Source organism: Lactuca saligna, chromosome 4, assembly GCF_052625555.1.
Source record: "Lactuca saligna cultivar CGN05327 chromosome 4, ASM5262555v1, whole genome shotgun sequence".
NCBI classification, from domain to species: domain Eukaryota; kingdom Viridiplantae; phylum Streptophyta; class Magnoliopsida; order Asterales; family Asteraceae; genus Lactuca; species Lactuca saligna.
In genome coordinates this window covers 257,316,662-257,336,378 of record NC_136420.1, presented here as the reverse complement: position 1 = coordinate 257,336,378, position 19,717 = coordinate 257,316,662, and the positions used below count along the sequence as shown (strand labels likewise).

At 36.5% G+C, this 19,717-nt stretch overlaps 1 pseudogene; it reads right to left on the bottom strand.

The window, feature by feature from the left end:
• Window positions 1-8,280: 8,280 nt before the first annotated feature.
• On the bottom strand, window positions 8,281-13,174 carry LOC145040602 (putative disease resistance protein RGA3; annotated as a pseudogene).
• Window positions 13,175-19,717: the final 6,543 nt, after the last annotated feature.

Genomic DNA, 19,717 nt, shown 5'->3' with positions numbered 1-19,717 from the left:
TATAGTAACACCAAATACTCGTATAGTATTTTAAGTTTAATGTTATGTTCTACTGTTCTCATTGTGGTAGGGTTGGTAAGATTTTAGACTTGTTGCAACCACACAACTACACTTAGGCACATGTTAGTCAACCCTCAGATAATATAGTTGATCAAGCTATATCTTCCCAGTTTTGACTATATGTCTCTAAGTCCACCTGTGTTGCCCAACAATCGTAATTCTATTGTACTGTCCTAGTGACACTGATTATAGTATGAATGCAACACGTATACTTAATTAAATATTTTATTATTTAAAGTATAAAATCTTGGTCAGAGTATTTTTAATCCCATTGTATTTATAGTTAGTACATCTTTTATGGGTTGATATACTTAATTCACTATAAACAATGCTCTGATACCAATCTGTCACACCCCAAAACCAAGAACGGCTGAAACGTTCTGGGGCGGAGGACGTCATGTACAGTATCACAACAATAAAAAGTAGTAAACAAGCAACAACATCATCCATTGCATTAATAATATAATTTTAATACAAGTGTGTGCTGTCAAATTATAATATAGACACTAAAGTACAATCAAAATAAAAGATGAGTCTTGATCGGGCTCCATCTTCTCTAAACCTTGCATCGGTACCTGTCTATCGTCGACCTGAGGATACAAGTTATTTTGAAAAAGAGTACCAACTTTAAAGCTGGTGAGATCATAATTATTAATGTGTCTTAATTTGTAAAACTTGTAATTAAAGACTTGAAATTGTTTTGAAAGAAAGCTCGGATAAGTATGAAAATGTTTGTAGAACAACTGTAAATGTTTAAAAACCCCTAGAAATCCCTATGATTCCTACTATTATAAAAGGGAGTCTTCTACCAAGACCTAACTGCTCTGAATGTAGCCTTCTACCAAGACCCGATTGTGCTACTATTATTATTATAAGAAATTGTATCCTTTGGTACTAGGATACTCAAATATAATTCACCTCATCGGTTATGTGAATGAGTCACAAGATAAAGGTAATAATATAACTAACCGAAGTATTACCCTTTGGTACTAGGGTAACTAACAGTGTTAACTTAAGACATCCGTAGATGTACATTTACCTCTGTTGCTAACAGCTGGGTGTAGGAATAGTTAATCCCTTAAAGTATACCTGAAATGGTATCAACCGTAGGCATCCGTAGATGTTCATTATCCTCTGTAGCTAACAGTGGTTATAGGAATGGTTAGTCCCACAAAGTATCCTTTGGTACTAGGATATTAAATCCAATCTATCTCGTCGATTATGTGATTGTATCACAAGGTAAAGATAAGAATGAGGATTATATAACGTAATCTATACATATAAAATGTAATAATAACTCATCATATATTATCTAAGTAAATGTACTCATGTAAGCATTTTTATGTAAATGTACTCATGTAAATGTAATCATATAAATGTACTCACGTAAATGTATAGTAATGTGTTGTACTGTTTTGCGTGTGCTAGTTGTAACGTGTGTTCCCTCTCTATCTAGCAAGTATTGACTCATGAATGAACTGACTCATTGTATGATATCGTGTTCTAATAATCGTTCTAGTATCTTCCTAAACTACCCCTATGGTAGCTTACTAGTAATGTAACTGGTACGTATGAACATGGGCGTATATCCTTGCTACCCAAGGGTATTGAATGAACTGGAAGAACGTTTATGACTATATATGTACACATGATATATAACTAATATTTAAACGATCTTCGGACGGATACTCGATATCCCACCAGACCACATCTCAAGCGCGAAAAGGAAACAGGGTGGATAGCCTTCCTAAGTCTGTTAAACATGTCTTATATAACTATATATATATATATATATATATATATATATATATATATATATATATATATATATATATATATATATATAGGCATGAAATTGATAATATAAAAGTATAAAATAATTTTGGTAAAACCTTTGAACATAATTATTATCTAAGAAACGATCAACTTGATGTCAATCTATAAAACGGTTTGAAAGCATGGGTTTGGTAAAACAGTTTAAGTATAAAGGAACATTTGTTTGAAACACAATTATAAATGAGTTTGAAATGAAGCGTAAGTAAAGTGTACAACTTAATAAGGAATTTTAATCATATAAAATGTTTATGAAAATCATTTGAAGGAACCTGTTTGGTAAAATGGCTAATGTATAGTAAATCATTTAAATGCTACTAACTAATCACATGTGATTGATATAGTAACTAAAATGATTCTACTTGTATCCCCCCCCCCCCCCCCCATAAAACATTTAAAAACAGTTAAAACATTGATTAAGGGGGTATGAACTCACTTGTTGTGGGTGATACGGATGAACTGAAGAGGTAGGACTGCTAGGTGTCAAGTGAAGACTTTAGACACACACAATGGTCCTAATTACATTTGAAGACATATGTATATAAACAATTAGTGATTATAACACTAATTAAACATGTATAAACATCCTAATGCGAGGAAAACACGTTTGGTCAAGTGCTAGGAGGCTAAAGGGTTGCAACAAAGGAGTACAAGACCACTTATGGGAGTTTTTGGACAATAGACCAAGTGTGTTGGAGTTTACGGCCCAGGGGAGTAAACTCCTGGCCATAAACTCTCTATAGGACCCCTAAATGAAGCTTAACATTATTACAACTCAAGTGGTGAATTACTTCTAGGCTTAACCAAATGTTTGGGTGGGTTTATGGCCTTAAAATGGCCTTGCTTGATGTTCACAGCCCTGGGACCACTCCCCCATGAGTTTATGGCTGTAAACTCATTGTAAGTAGTTCTATTTGATGTTTTGAGGTTCCTAACACTTCAAGTATGTGATCTATGTTGGGTTCTAGACATAAGGAAGGAGTTAGGGTGTCATTTGTCCAATTTATAGGGGTTTACGGCCCAAGAACTTGTCTTGGACGTAAACTCCTTTATCCTTGTGATTCCTTATGTTTTCTGGGTTATAAACACATTAGGGTACATGTCTAAATTAGTCTCTTGTCTTAATGAAGGCTTTTAGGGCATTTTGGCACATAAAAATGGAGTTCACGACCCAAGAACTTCCTTGGCCATGAACTCACTTTCACCCTTGATTCTTAGTTGTTTTGTGGTCTAAACATTGTAATGGTAGCTTCTAGGTTCATTTCCAAGGCTTTGAGGGACATTGGGAACACTTTGTCCCTTATAAAGGAGTTTACTCTCCAAGTGTTCTTGGGCCGTAAACTCCCATATCTTGGGGTTTTGATCCGATTTTTGGTGTTATAAAACACAATCTGAGCTATATAATATAACTAGATAGAAGTACTCACGATTTGGGATAAAACCCCGAAGATCCATGAGAGAGAATTCGGATTTTCTGTAGTTGGAAATGCAACTAATGAATGAATATGGTTCAGATTTCTATATATAGTCCTGAGGTTTCTGGCAGAAAATAATTTATTCCCGTAATGAACTCTAATATCATAGAGTATTGGGATAACAGTGTTGCACAAAACCCTAGTGCATCCACTCTCCTGATATCTCCTTAAGTGCTAAGCCTAAAATACTCAAACTTATACCCAAAGTCTGAAATTTCACTGTAACTGTTCTAACTTCTATTGGCTTGATATGGTTTGTTTAGAATGGAAATTTCGGGTTATCACAGGGATTGTTGGTCCCGAATAGATCTATCCACAAATTTCACGCTCTCCCTCTAGGAGACTCTGGTTATACTACCGGTGAGGATTTATTGGTACCCAGAGGGACAAAAACGAAGATAGTCTCACAATCTTGTATTAACTAGTTTACGTGTTGTTCGGTTGTTCTCGAGTTCGAAATTGTTTGTAACGGTGTAGAGTATAAATAATTATACATAAAATAATTATTTAGCATGATACTCTAGTTTTGTATTCGTAGTAATGGATAAACTATATCTGACATAGTTTATATGTTTGACTTTGCATGAAGTTTGAACTTGTAAGACTGGTAATGAAATCCCAAACTATACCTATTATAGTTTGAATGGTTGTTACGTTTGTGTATGGTTTTGAAAACTATGCAATATTGAATTGAAAACATCCCTTATGCTCCGCATAATACAAAAGGGATAATTGTATCTAAACGTTTGATAGAAATTCATTGTAATTGCATCAGTTTTTAAGTTATGAAAACCTTTATGTTTAGCTTGTATTCCCCCCCCCCCCCCCCCCACTTGAAAAACATGAAAACTCAGAAAAGCGTAGGGGTATGAACTCACAGTTTAACGTAGGATTTGAGTGTACGATCAATATGAGTGTTGAGTGTCAATGGATGTTCTGAACGCAAGTGGACCCTATTAAGCATATGGTAACACATATACGTATTAGATTAGGGTATTTCATGACTAATCATGACGGAAACCACCCTAAAGTCTTGGAAATGTTTGCACTAAGTGTTTTAGGTTCCACACGTAGTGGTACTTGCAAGTTTAAGGCCAAATATGAGAATTAGAGTGGGTGTATGGCCATAAAGGTGAGTGTGCGGCCAGGGAGTGCGGCCAGACTTGTGTGTATGGCTGCACACAGGAGTGTGTGGTCGTACAGAGGGTGTCTGCGGCCGTACACAGGAGTGTGCGACTATACACTCCTTGTTTGAGCCTGAAATGTCGATTTTTAGGTGTTTTTGAGGCATTCTTGTGCTAATATACAGTCCTATTAGTAAATGGAGGCCAACTCTTCACTTTGGAGAGTTTTTAGGGTGTGTGCGGCCACCTTATGAAGGTGTGCGGCCGCACTCCTTCAAAGGATGAAGAACACAAAGAACACTATGAGTTTTAGGCTTAGATTTAGGTCTCTTACCACTATAACAAGCTGAATGGTGAAGTAGTTCATGTTTTTGAGGCCTTAAGAGTGTTCTTGGATGAAGTTTTTAGAGAGAGAACGTAGAGAGAGAGTAGTGTGTAGCCAAAGAAGAAAAAGTGACGTAGAGAGAGAGTAGTATGGGTATGAACTCACAGTTTAACGTAGGATTTGAGTGTACGATCTATATGAGTGCTGAGTGTCAATGGATGTTCTGAACGCAAGTGGACCCTAATAAGCATATGCTAACACATATACGTATTAGATTAGGGTATTTCATGACTAATCACGATGGAAACCACCTAAGGTCTTGGAAATGTTTGCACTAAGTGTTCTAGGTTCCACACGTAGTGGTACTTGCAATTTTAAGGCCAAATATGAGCATTAGAGTGGGTGTATGGCCATAAAGGTGAGTGTACGGCTAGGGAGTGCAGCCAGACTTGTGTGTACGGCTGCACACAATAATGTGTGGCCGTACATAGGGTGTGTGTGGCCGTACACAGGAATGTGCGGCCGTACACTCCTTGTTTGAGCCTGAAATGTCGATTGTTAGGTGTTTTTGAGGTGTTCTTGTGCTAATACCAAGTCCTATTAGTAAATGAAGGCCAACTCATCACTTTGGAGAGTTTTTAGGGTGTGTGCGGCCACCTTATGAAGGTGTGCGGCCGCACTCCTTCAAAGGATGAAGAACACGAAGAACACTATGAGTTTTATGCTTAGATTTAGGTCTCTTACCACTATAACAAGCTGAATGGTGAAGTAGTTCACGTTTTTGAAGCCGTAAGAGTGTTCTTGGATGAAGTTTTTAGAGAGAGAGAGAGTAGTGTGCAGCCAAAGAAGAAAACGTGACTGAAAGAGGGTTCTCTACTATATATAGGGTCAGGTGTGTGGCTAGGGGTGTGTGTGCAGCTGGCTGGCCGCACACACCTTCCTTGGTGTGATTGGCTCGATTTTGTGATGCTACAAACTTTCTAACCCTTCTTAAGACTCGTATCTATGATATACTAAGCCTAAAGCACTCATATGGACCCAAAATTTCGCTAAGAGATGATAATTTCAAGTGTAATATTGATATATGGATCGATTGTACAAGATAAAAGTTTCGGGTTGTCACACCATCGTGGTTAGTGGTGATGATGAAGGTTGAGGTAGGGATGTTTGAATCCAAAAGGAGGAGAAAAAGAGGAATCAATAGTTACTTATGAATCAAAAACCACAAGGCTAAGAGCTTTCCCGATCGACCTTCTTTACCCCCCCCCCCCCCCACTGCCTTCATTTGTAACGCTCGGTTCCTAAGTAAATTCCTTCAATTTTAAATGTTTATTATTTTGAAAAGATGGCCATTACGTTGGGCGTAATTGAGGTATGTTGGGCGTACCTCGTTGAGCCTCAAACACTGGGTTTCCCCCTAGTATGTTGGTTGTACCTAGTGTAAATTGGGCATACTCGAGCCATGGTAAAACCAAAAATTTAGGGTTTGGACCCTATTTAAGCACTTTATAACCCCAAGGCATCTTCTATCACCAACCTCCTTCGTCCGAAAGCAATTCCCACGAAACCCTAATCCTTTTTTAGAGAGTTTTGATTGTTTTGTGTGTTTTGGTGTATTTTTGGTGCAACTTGAAGAAAAAAGAACCCTTTGGAGAAGCATTTCTTGGCGTAAAAGCTTGTAGATCCAAAATCTATTCACCTTCATTTTCTTATAGAAGGTATAATGTATAAATCTTGGTGATTCTTTGTTTAGATCTAGGCTAGTTAAGGTTTTTGGCATATTTTGGTCCCTTGGGTTGATTCATATGAGTATAAGTTACTCTAGAAACTTAGAATAGTAAATATTGATGTTTTTGAGGTCCCTTATTCATAAAAATGGCATCGTGATGGATTTAGCCCAACCATGCATGAGTTGATGGTCATAATTTGAAGTTAGAGTGTTAGAATTGGGTGTTGGGACTTGTTGAGCCATGAAAAGGCAACAAGTTGATGACTTTATCATTTAAGATATTTCCCTAAAGCAAGATCTGTGATTTGGACGTTTGGACTTAAGGCATTAAGTGCTTAATGTGAGTTTTAGTCATCAAGGGAATACGTTGGGTGTAAGTTAGCATATGCTCGGTGTAAGGTGAGCCAACCTCGTTCCTCCTTCGCTTCTAAAACTTATACGTCAGGCTTAAGAGGGTGGTACGCCTAGTGTACACACCAAAGGACCCTTGGGTCATTATTTAGGGCTTAGGTCAGTTTGGGTTATTGTTGGGCCTTCGGTCTTTATGAGTTTGGGCCATGGTCTGATGGGTCAAATAAGAGAAGGGTAAAATGTCTTTTACCCTTAGCATGTTAGATTGTAATATGGACCTTTTATGGGCTATTACCCTTATTATTTGATGGGTTTTGATTGATTTAAAAATAAAAATTTTACTTATGATTTAGGATGTTACATCATTCTTTCTCGATCGCAACTTGTTCCTGGCTCTCTCCCTCCCTTTACCGATGTCGTACCAGTTAGCACACGGACACGCCTAGTTTTCTTGTTCTCCTTTGGACTCCTAAGTCAAGTCCACTTTGTATAAAAATGAGGCTGTCCAAAAATAAAAAGAGAGGCCGATTAGCTCTCTTCCTCACGTCAATATGGGCTTATTTCAAAAATATTTCACTTTGCCCCTCTTGCTTTACCGTAATGTCATAATTCATCCTCCTAACAAATTCTCTTTATCATTCTAAATTTTCCCACTTCGCATATAAATCCCCTACGGTTTAAAACCCTCCCATTTTAAGCTTCTTAAATGTTTTCAATTTATTATTATTATTATTATTATTATTATTATTATTATTATTATTATGATTTTCCCTCTTTAGGTTTAAAAATTCAACTATATGAATGGACAAGAAACGGGGCATTACAAAGATGATGTTTAGAGAGAAGGTGTGCGTCAAGTGGTAACGACAATGCGTAACCGGTGGCGGCAATGTCGAGTCGATTTCTCGAGCATGTGGAGTAAGAAGACGACATCGATAATAAGCAGACGGCTTTGCGCGAAAATGAACATAAAATGTATTCAGTGTTTTTTTAGTTTAGACAATAAATTATCATAATTTATTAATTTTTAAAAACATGATATATTTGTATGAAACGCTTTTTGTTTGTCATATAACTGTTGTATATCATAATTCGTCTGCCATTAAAAGTTTTTTTTCTAGTAGTATTGTTTCTTAGAAACAACTCACGGACTAAAAGCATGCCTCACCCACATAATTTCGAACTTATATCGCATGCTTATACTTCCTTTGCGCTTGCCTCTTATAATTGAACAAAGATACATGTCTTGTACAAAATGGATGACAGGGGAGAAAGTGAGAATAGAGTTTATTATTAAACAAGAGGAGGAATGATACAACATATTTATGCAGCAATACACTCAAATATCTAATTAATTAAATTCTCTATTTATACTCCAATAATTTAATTTGATGACATTTGCTTCCCTCGGAGCTCCCGTTTAACCTTTTCTTCGTCTAACCCATTACAATAACTAAAATCAATGTCTCGAATAGATGGCATGTTCGTTAACCACATTGGCACCTCTGAAATTCCGAATCGAACAATGTTTAACTGAGTTAGTGAAGTGAGGTGTTGAATTTCTTCTGGTATTGACTTCCAATGATCCTCTCCATATAATGTTAACGAGTGAAGGTGGTCCTTTAACTTTTCTATGCCTTGGAGACTTGGAAAAGAATTGAGCTCCTTCGAGAATGGACCAAGTGTCAACTCATTTAAGAAGGCAAAACAATCAAAAATTCGGTGGGGCAAGGAAGTCAGTTTTTCACAATGGAAAATTTGCAAAGTCTTTAAAGCATGACACTGGCTTGGCAAATTGGTTATTTCTAAAAGACTAGGACACAAGAAAATTTTTAAAGATACAAGAGATGTGAGGCCTTTCATGCTTTTAATGGACACCAGACCTGTACACATCCACATCTCTAAGGAAGCAAGAGGATGGGGATGACATTCATCTATGAGAATAATCTTTGGGCAATGAATAATCACCAACTTCTCAAGGACAGGCGATATCATTATTGAGCTATTGGTTTCTCCATCTATCCGCTTTTCTAGTCTTTTCATACGAAATAGTTTGAGGGATCTCAATGATGAAGACAAAGGCATCGTTGATCCAGTAACATTATTGCATTCGACTAAGTAACTCCTTAAGCATGTCACACTGTCCATTTTGCTTAACTCAAGATCCCGAAGATTTGGTAGGTGTTCAAGCTTTGGAAGAGAGAGACAACTCCTACAATCATTTAATGTGATCTCCACGAGATTGTTAAGGGGTGTCCCTTTCCCATCAATATAAACACCCATATTCATTACCCATTCTGGAAAATTATCACCAGAAAATTTTTTAATTTTCAATATTTTCAAATCTTTTGGGGGTTGCAAACCTTCCAATACATCCTTGTCATTTCTGTTGTCACCTTGATTGTCCGTATACCACTTGAATTCAATCTCGTATAAATTTTTCTTTCCGGATAAATCTGCTTTGATAGCATCATCTTTGCTAAAAACATTTCCTAGATTGGAAATACAGAGCTTTCCACTAAGGTTTTTCAAACGACCTAGCTCTTCAATTCGATAGCCCTTCTTCTTATGTACATCAAAGGAAGGCAATGTTCGAAGAGAAATTAAATGTCCCACAATATTGGCTGGAAGGGTTCTCCCATATTTGAGATATTGTAGACTTATCAAATTTCTCATGGATTTTGGAAACTTGAGATCATGGCAACTTAGCAGCTTCAGAGTTTGCAAATGGTATAATCTGCCAATAGATTGTGGTAGAACACGAATTTCGGTACCTGACAAATCAAGATACCTGAGGTGCACCAACCCTCCAATTGAATCGTCTATCTTCTCTATTGTACAATCTTTGAGTTTTAGGATCCGAATGCTCTTAAATTGCTGAAATGAAAATTTCTTCTCAAATTCACCATTGAAGAACAATGTATGCAAACTTCTAGCCATAGTATCCCTTTTAATGAACATATAAACATTAGCTTCAAGTTCATTATCCTTGTTCTGTTCTTGGTAAAAAGCGAGATGTTTAACCTGAGGAATATGAGATATATCATCATTGATTGCACCCACCACACGTAAACTTTCATGTTTGGAAAGTGATAAGGAAAGATTATGCACCAGATCATGCATTCTACAACCAGTGACATGACCATACTTATCCCTTTCAACATCCTGGAACAATGAATTGCTAACCAAAATCTGGAAAATATCATTTCCCACATCCTCTGTTCCCTTGTTTCTTTCCTCATCTACTTGAACCAACCCCAAAGCCATCCAAAGTTGGATCAATTCTTCCTTTCCATGACCATATCTTTCTTAAAGATGGAACAATATGCAAAGCATTTGTAACACCGAAAATTTTCAAACAAAATTTTCATTTTTTTTTATAAAACATAATTCCATCGATATTCATAAAAACAACTATTTTAATTATCCAACAAAACAGTACAAAATCCCAAGATCATAATATCAAGCTCCGAACGTGTGTGTATACGAATCAAGTCGGTGCCTTCCCGCGGTCATCACTAGTACCTAAAACAAATAACATCAACACTGTAAGCACAAGGCTTAGTGAGTTCCCCAAAATACCACATATAACACATATTAGCCACTCTAGGCTATAACTATGTGGGTCCGTGCACCCAACTCTGTGAACCCTCAGGTTCTAGCTCTGATAAACATGCACCACATAAATCACATAGAAATCATGCAGTACAACACACAACATACATAGCATACAAATACTCTATCACATAACTCTGGTTACCTACTCAAGGTAAAGTATAGTGAGAAGACTCACCTCGCGTATCTCGGTATCTCACGAATCCTGGAAATCCCTCGTGCTCGATCCTCCGAGCTCTAATCCTCCTATAACATTATATGCTTCTAATTAACACTTTATATCTCTAAGGTTGACTATCAAAAAGGAGTCAACACTGGTCAACTCTGGTTAACGGTCAACGGTCAACTCTGACCGGACTCGGCGAGTACCAAGGCGACTCGGCGAGTCTGGGCGTATACACCAATTTCCCTGGAATCCTCCCTTGACACGTCGAGCATTCACTCAACTCGACGAGTTCCACCTGGAATGAGTTGTGGGGCCACCACGACTCAACTCGAAGAGTCTCAAAACAACTCGGCGAGTCCAGTTTGACTCAATCCACCGATCCATTCTGACTCCCCCTTGACTCACTGAGTCCACCCTCCCCAACTCGGCGAGGCCACTCACTGTGTGGTCGGGCAACATTCATGCTACTCGCCGAGTCTGTTCTTCGGACTCGGCGAGTCCGTGCCATGCACTGACTCAATCTTGCTCTAAAGGTCAGATCCAGTCCATTAATCCATAGATCCAGTCCCTCCAAGCTCATTTAGCACGTAAAGTTACAATCTTGATGCACATACAACCTCTATATGACCATATATGATGTTTTTGACTCATTTACTACAACACAAGGTCATGGACTCCATTGTCATACATAAAGCTTGATGAGTGAGACTCCCTGGACCTCTATGGGTCCAGATCCATAACCTCAACTCAAGGAGGGAACCAATGGGCACCAAATCATCCCATAAATGACCACCATAAGCCCTAAATTGCATAATGCTTCACCAAACAGGAAATAGTCTGAGATCATACCTCTAGAGTGATGATCTAAGCCCCAAATCCACGAAATAGCAACCTCCTTTGCTTCCTCTTGCCTAGAGTCTCCTTCTTCTTGCTAAATAACACACACAAGGTCAAGAAATGCTCCTTTCTCTTCACAAATCTCTCAAGAGCACAAGGGTCTCTCACTGAGGGTTGGGTGAGCACAAATGACGGCTATAAGGCCCCTTAAATAGGCCTCAAACCTGGAAATTTAGGGTTTCATTACACAGCGCAGACTCGCCGAGTCCAAGCGCGCTTCATTGCCCAAATCCGCGTCCCTACTCAGCGAGTCTGAGCTCCAACTCGCCGAGTCCCCCTCACAATTCAACAAAATTAAATTTACAAGATACCTGGTAAAATCCGGATGTTACAGCATTTCTTGACGATAAAATTAGGGAGATTATCAAAGCTTAGTTCCAAACTCTTTTGAACTCTATCCTTTTCTTCTTCTAGATCCTACACCTTGCTATTTTTTATGGACAACCATTTCTCCATGTCATTGTAATTTGCTAACATTCCACCTATTACATTTAATAATAATGGTAAACCACCACACTTTTTTACAATCTCGTGCGCTATAACCTCTATTTCTAGCGATGGTGATTTTCCTGCCACAAATGCTTTTTCTCTAAAAATTGACCAACACTCGTCATTGGAAAGACCTTTTAGATGACATAAATCCTTGATCATATGATGAGTTCCGATTTCAAGCTTCCTTGTAGTGACAAGAATTCCACTTCCATTTTGTGAGTTAACATTTAGCATGCAACTCCTAAACTCTTCCCAATATGGCCTCTCTTCGACCCAAACATCATCCAAGACGAGCAAATATCTTTTTGATGCCAACTTCTCTTCAAGACTTTTTATTAAATTGACCCTTAAGTCTGATGTAGGTTTCTTCTCGGAAAGACATTCATAGATCCTTGCGAGAAGTGTGTTGATGTCAACCTTAACCAAAACACACAACCATGCTTTAACATTAAAATGTTTCTCAATCTTTTTATCATTGTAGACCAACTTAGCAAAAGCAGTCTTCCCTATCCCACCCATTCCCACAATCGGAACAATCCTAAGTTTTTCTTCTTTTCTTGATTGGGTTAAAAGTCCAATGATACGCATTTTATCATCATCCCTACCAACAATTTTAAATTCTTCTTGATTTGGAATAGTCTCCCTCCAATAGAGATGATCTATAACAGGGCCAACATGGTGTTCATTTTGTAGTCCTAAACCGTTTGCTTCTGTATTGATCTTAAGCAACTTTTCATTGATGTTTTGGATTTTATGACCTATTTTATAACGAAATGAAAACCTTTTCAAGCTTGGAAGGCACACTACCTTTCTTGCCATCCGATCTTGTTTCTTTATCTGACACCTCAACATTTCGTAATCAACCTCATCCAACACATCATCAGCTTCTCCCACTACATCTTTTAGCTGCTTCAGCCACACCATCACAGCCTCTATCCCCTTTTGTCTCTCCGCATCACGCAGCTTTGCACGAATCAGTTCCAATGTCTTGTGGAGGCTGGTCAGCTTTTCTTTGTAATCCCAAGAAATGGCGAGTTCGCCAACAGCGATAGACAAAACCTTTTTCAGTATCCCCTCGGCAGCAATAGTGACTAAAGCTTCGGCCATTTTCACTGTTTAAAAAAGAGAGGAGTAGAAGAATGGTGGGAAAAAATGATAAATTAAGTATGTGAGATGGTGGAACAAAGAGAGACCCAATGAATGGAAAAGGAAATTCATATGTTGGCGTGTATAGTGGAAAATGTTATCGAATCAGAAGGTGTCAAGAAATTGATTTATCTCTTTCCTAAGTTACAAGTTTAGAACATATACTTGCTTTTTTCTTTTCTTTTCTTTTTACATTGTGTCATTAATTATTTCTTATCTAACATATTAATATATCATAATATTTAATGTTTAATTAGTTAATATTAATGTTTTATATAAAGTAGAAGTTATCTTTGTAACTAGGTTATTTTTATTTACCTTTTGATATTCCTTTATTTTAATATGATGTGTAATTAAATACATGTTTCGATTTTAATCCCTATATTTCTTTACATGTGTGGGATAGATTTTTCCTACCCATTTATACGGAATATGGAATTTTTGTAACAATTGTGTGAATGAGAATATAATTAAAGCAAAATTACATAAATGGTTCCTGTATTATTTGCATATATTGTCCCACACGTTTTTGCTTGATGATGATATATAGTCCTTTTCGTTTTAATTTCTTGTGTAGCCGGTCGCTATGATTTTTTTTGGTTACAAATTTGATCAAAAATTATTAGTTTACCTCTTTTCAAGGGTTTTTATTTTCAATATTTTAATTTAAATTAATAAAAAAAATCCCATTAAAACTATCCCTAACCCGATCCCCTCTCACTGCCCAATACCACAAAGAAATCAACCCTGTCAACTACATTCTTCTTCTGTTGGGATGGAGAAATATGAAATAGAAGTAAACAAAACTGAAAATAAAGAAGTTTTTGAAATCAATTGCCGGTTTGAAGAAATCAACCCCTCGACTACCTTTTTACAAAAACTGAGGAGAAAGATTGAAAAGCGTTGTTCAGCTAGATTCTAGTTCAGCAAGTATAAAAATTAAGAAGCTTTGAAAATAGATCCAAATAATTTTTTTATATTGGTGAGGTTCCTAATTTGGAATTCTATTTATTTTTTTCTATCAGTCACAAAGATGATAATGGTCTTGATAATGAAACCTAATGCCAATAGATGTTTAACAGTTAGTCACAACAACTATCTCTGTGTATTGGTTTGTATATGTTTCATTTTCTTGAAACTCTATCTATCTAGATATTGTTCCTGGAAAGAGGATGACAATGGAGGAAGGAGAAGGGTAGGGAGTGGGAAGGGTATTATTAATATAAACTAGTAGAAGATCCAGATTTTTGCATTTTTTTGTTTGTTGCATGATTGGATATTTTAAGAGTGGATACATTTAAGGGTTCATTTTCATTCGTTTATTTGATTGGATACAATAAAAGGCAAGTATTCGGAAGTAGCAACACATAACATAATGGTATACTGCTCAAAGCTCAATGCTTCCTTAAAAAAGTACAGTGTTGCAATAGGAAGAAATGAAAGTAGGATGTTGTAATAAACTAATAGATAAAAGTAAATTCATATTTCTTGCATTTAGCCCTAACAAAGGGCAGTAACTACGATGCACCATTGAAAATATACCATAGGTTGAGACCTAACTATTAATCTACTTCAGGAAACGAATAGTTTAATTTGTTTCCATTCCTTATATGCTTGAAGAGCTACATTTGAAGAAGACAATGTAGTTTATTATTTTTTTTTCCAATATGGATTATGGGCAATGTACTTTGTCTTTTTATTGAAAAATAAAAATAAAAGTACAATGCTATAAGTGGTAGATTTTCTAAGTACAATGTTGTAAAGGAAAAAAGAAAATAGAGTACTATAATACAAAAATAATTGGAAGTATGTAGTTTCTTGCAATTACACTTTTTTTCTTTTTCAAATTTGGTAAACATAAATTCTTTTTTTTATTTCTAATTGATTGTCATTTGAGCATTTTGAAAAAAGTTCAAGTCCCAAAACCAAGCACACAAACTTTCAAATGCGTCCAACATCAAGTTATTAATTAGACTATAGGGAGTGGGGGCGGTAGAGACCGCACCTCTGGTGCCACCTAGGACGGAACACCGCCCCTTGACTGTTGTTTGGCTGCCGTCGATACCACACTACGACACTTCAAGGGTGCACTCTTTCAAGCTTTGTGATCGGTTCCTTTCCTTTAAGCTTTATGATTGGTTCCTTTTTATTATTTAAAAATAATAATAATAACCCAAGTGTGTCACCATTCCTTGAGTGTGGTATGAAACCACACTTTTGTGGTAAATGATGAGGTGGCGCCTACGTGTCACTACGGTTTCATGAGAGAGTGTGACCCAACTCCCTCCAGCCTTATTAAGCATTAATGATCACATGGCAAATGATTATAAATATTAAAAAAAGTTAATGTCAACTATCTTTTGTTTTTATAACTTGATCAAGGTCCTTTATTCTTAGTATGGAAAAAACAATTGACAATAAATTTTGAAGGTATTAAAATATATTTTAACCATTTACCAACTTTTTTTTAGTTAATATGGTGTAATCCGTGATGAATTACCTTCGATGCATATGAAAGAAGAAAGTTTCCTTACATATTAATGCTTATATAATATATATATATATATATATATATATATATATATATATATATATATATATATATATATATATATATATATATATATATATATATATAGTGATAACAACAATGAAAGTACAAAGGTCAACAAAGCCATTTAAGATGGTTGTTATCAAAAAGATTGAAAATGAATATTTATATTAATTTGTTATTCATAAGAACCTAGGAGTAAACATCATACAAACTACAAAAATCCATATATTCTAATAATATATTAGTAAAAATATTTAGAGAATCATACATGATGTAGTGGCTGGATTTCATATATTTTTATTTGAAATTTCAGGAACAGAGAGGAGGTCTCAGAAATCAATACTAAGGTGTTGTTTGTTTTTTTGAAGTAAAAATTCATGAAATCTGGAGACCACCTCTGCAACCCTCTGCAATAGAAGGGACGGAGCAAACAGTTGCAGACTGTAATAAGAAGTGTATTTGTTTTTTTTTAACATCTGCATGTTGCTGCAGATATTAAAAAATTAAAATAAACTTATTTTATAAACCAAAAATAGTTTTTTTATACCGAAAATTTAATAATATATGACATTTCAGCAATAATTTATGATATTTCAGCAAAAAAAAATAATGATATTTCAACAAAAAAAATAAAGATATTTTAGCAAAAAATAATAATTCATCATTATTTTTAGGGCTTTCTTTGGTTGAGACATGAGACAATGCAACATAATTAAGGGGTTAAATTTGATAAAAAAAATCTTAGGAAAAAAGAAACAAATATACTTCATATTATTAAATAGCATAACCTCTTGTTACTAGACCAAAGGTTTGAAAGCCTTGAGAAGCAATACCTGAGAATTAAAAATGCATATCAGCTAGACCCAGGAACCAAAATTGTAATTTACTCCCATGTATATGTAATCTGATGTAGGAAAGCTTTTATTCCAGGTGGGCTACTTAAACTTTTAGAAAGGATTTGTGTCCCTAATTCATTGAATCGTTTGCAAAATTGGACATGAACACATGAAAAAAAAAAGCTGAAGAAATCAGCATAGAGGCATAACCACAAATATTTTGTAAGCTCGAGTAAACAGGATAGTAAAGACCTAAATGCTAAAAGCGTGAAAATGGAAAACCTCGGAACAGAAATATAAAAAAAAAATAAAAAAATAAAAAAAAAGAGGATAAATGAGTGCGAATTTGGAATTTGGAATTTCAGAGCAGAAATTACTGATGGGATTCAAGTCTTCATAAATCTTGTAACCGAGCTATAAACAAATTTTGTGAAAAATTGAACCCATCACGAAGAAGAAGAAGAAGAAGAAAGCATAGCGGAGATGTACCAACTTTGGGTCTGAAGGGAGATACGGTGAAGAGAAAGGATGAGGGCTAAGGTTTTTCAGACCCTTTACTTGACCCCCAAATATGGAACGAACATGGGTGGTGGAGCTCGACTTGATTAATCAGCTGTTGTGGAGAACGATAGGCAAAGTGAGAGTAAAAAAAGTAAGACGGTGTAACACCCGATTCCTGGTACGTATTTAAATTCAAGAAATGTTGTAATTTACTCTGGGACTCTACGAGTTGGAGGCCCGACTCGTCGAGTAGACTCGTCATTTATCGGGGGTTTAAGTGGCCTACTTAACGAGTCGGGTTACTGACACAGCGAGTAGGAGCTATCTGAGTAAAACCCTAAATTTGAGGGTTTGCACCCTATTTAAACACTTTACAGCCTTCATCACCTCCATACCCTGTTCACGAAACCCTAAGCCTTACATAAGTATTCTTGAGCTTTTTGGTTCCATTTTTGTGTGATTGAAGTTTGAGAAGGAGAAGGAAGCTTGTGAGATCAAGATGAAGCAAGAAGATCCAGAGTTTTGGACACATTTCCAACTTATTTGAGGTATAAAGCTGAAACCTTGGCTACTCATCGCTTAGATCTTGATTTGGGGCTATTTTCTATATTTTTCTAAGAGGGACTCGATGAGACGGGGTGCATTTTCCACCAACTCCTTCTGTTTTTGGAGCAGTTGTTAAGATCGAAGGTTCCTCTAATTTTTTAGGTTCTCTAAGGACCTAGAAATCATAGGACTCGATGAGTGGATGAACAGACTCGGCAAGTTCAAGGCAATGTCCAAGCCACATGAAGATGGACTCGGAGAGTTCAAAGGGAACTCAGCAAGTTATAGACTGAACATCTTCTTATGGATGAAGATGAACTCGGCGAGTTCAAGGACGAACGCGACGAGTCGGTTGAAGATTGTCTATTGTGTTGTTGAAGGCGAACTCGTCGAGCTCTTGCTAGACTCGACGAGTAGAGACGAGATTATGGCATTTTGTGGATATGGGACTCGATGAGTTGACGGGCTCACTCGGTGAGTCGAGTCAACCAGATGTTGACTTTGACTTTGACTTTGACTTTGACTTTGACTGAGTGACCCTTGTAAGGGTTACGAGTATGAGTTGATAACTTAGAAGAGTTGTCGTGTAGGGATTGAGGAGTCGGGGAGAGTCGATTTCCATACCGAGATCAGTGCAGACACTCCACGACTTCGAGGTAAGTTTTCCTTCTAGCAGGGGTGGGTCTACGACCACAATGCCAGCCTACAAGTGAGAGTGTTGGATAGATGATTGTCTTTGTGATAATTATTCAGGATTTATATGTGATATGCTTATTGTGCTTGATATGATTAATGTGTTTGATATGATTCTTGTGCTTAATGTGTGTTAGCAGTAGTAGGGGTGAAATAGTCCCTGGTTACTAGTTGAAAGATACCGAAGGGGAGGTTAGCTCCCAGTTACTAGTTGAAAGATATAGAAGGGGATATTAGTTCCCAGTTACCGGTTGAAAGATACCGAGGGGGAGTCCAGCTCCCGACTATGACAGACAGTTACCGGTTGAAAGATACCGATGATTATGCATTATTTGTTACGGGTATAATGGGGGAACTCACTAAGCTTTGTGCTTACGGTTTTTAGTTTTGGTTTCAGGTACCTCTTCATCTAAGGGGAAGGAGCCGACGGTGTAGCAGTGCATCACACATTTGCACATGATTTCCGCATTTGAGAAACCTGGGATTTGTACTATGATATTATACTATTCTTTGGAATGTCTTTGAAACTTATGACTTATGATTTTGTGGTAAAAGGAATAGTAATGCTGTTTTTGATGAATATTTTTATAAGTAATAGATTTTCAAACAAAAATTTTTGGGTCCCGATTTTGGGGTGTTATAGACAGAAGAAGAAAAAATGAGTGTGAGGCGGTGGCCATAATCAATAACCACTTCTCAAAGGAAGTGACTATCTGTGTGCTTTGTAGTTCGTCGATGAAAGATGTGACATCCCCATTTTCACGGCCAGAAAAGACCGATTTTGTTTATGCTTTATAAAAACCAGAGTACCTCTTTTAATAAAAAAAAATGTTGCGGAATTTGTTCCCAGTAAAACATGATAAATACGTTATCAAAGCATTTACGAAGAAATGTATTTTTTAATTCGTTTTAAAACATTTGGGATGTCATCGTCAATACAGAAACATAAGCATAAATAGAACTTACATTTATTTACACTAGTGATCTACATCTCTTTAATCTCTCAGTGTAATGTGACTTCATCTCAACACCTGTAATATAATTAAACTGAGTGGGTCAGGTTGGAAAACCTGGTGAGTACATAGGGTTTTCAACCCACAATAATATAATTATTATGTTTAAACAGTAAAGCAATCAACCCAATTATCCATCCCCATTATCTTCTTTACTCTTAAGGATCTATCCTAAGAGTCATCTATCATGCATTCGTTTATTCTGAGGTCCCTTGCTTTCAGAGTTATAGGACTGGCACTAAATCCATAACTGCCAATGCTCATTCGTAAAGCACTAATTCCATAGCTGCTATAGTTTATTCATCGGGTACTAAATCCATAGCTACCTGTGTTTATCTAGTAGGTACTAAGTCCATAGCTA